Source organism: Triticum aestivum, chromosome 6D, assembly GCF_018294505.1.
Source record: "Triticum aestivum cultivar Chinese Spring chromosome 6D, IWGSC CS RefSeq v2.1, whole genome shotgun sequence".
NCBI lineage: Eukaryota > Viridiplantae > Streptophyta > Magnoliopsida > Poales > Poaceae > Triticum > Triticum aestivum.
Window position 1 is genome coordinate 24,131,221 of NC_057811.1, and position 878 is coordinate 24,132,098.

Below are 878 nucleotides of genomic sequence, written 5' to 3' on the forward strand. Positions count from 1 at the left end.
GAGAGGTACCTGGTCGCCGGAGGGGTCGGGGTCGGGGTCGGCGAAGGGGTCGCGGTCGGGATCCGAGCTCTTCCGGGTCCTCGCTCACCGCGGTCGAAGGAGAGCAGGGGCCGGTGGCGGAGCACGGCAGGGCAGGCGGGATGGGCGCGTCGGGGCCGCGCTCGCCGGCGTGCAGGCACGGCGGACGGAGGGGGCGGAGCAAGGGGGCGGCGGCGTACGGTTGGGGTCGAGGAGTGGGGGATCTGGCGAGCGAGGGAGGGAGGGAGGCGACAGTGCGAGGGGAACAAGTATAAAAATTCTAATGGCGCACCTCCCCCTGGTGCGCCATAAGTACGTCGATTCTAATGGCGCACCTCCCCTGGTGCGCCATTAGAATTTTGTTTTACTTACTAGCCCGACTGGTCAGGTTATATCCCACCTAACCCTATCTCCATCAGAACACGCCCACTAGCCCGACTGGTTAGCACGCAGCACACACACTAGGAGGTCCTAGGTTCGATTCCCAGGCTCCCCAATTTTCTTTTTATGCATTTAAAATGCTGTTTGATATTTATTTGTGTTTAAATATGTTCAAACTTGTTTAAATCATAACAGTAATATTTTTTTTATAAAAACAGTAATAATTTTTATAAAAAATGCATTTAAAATGCTGTTTGATATTTATTTGTGTTTAAATATGTTGAAACTTGTTTAAATCATAACAGTAATATTTTTTTATAAAAACAGTAATAATTTTTATAAAAACAGGGTGCGGGGGGTGCTCGGCGGCGGTGGAGCGGGGGAGGGTGCGGTGGGTCGTCGGGGGTTGCGGGGGGTGCTCTGTCCTTGTCGTTACCGGTGTAGGATTCCATCGTTACCCCGGAGTTCTGATAACCATC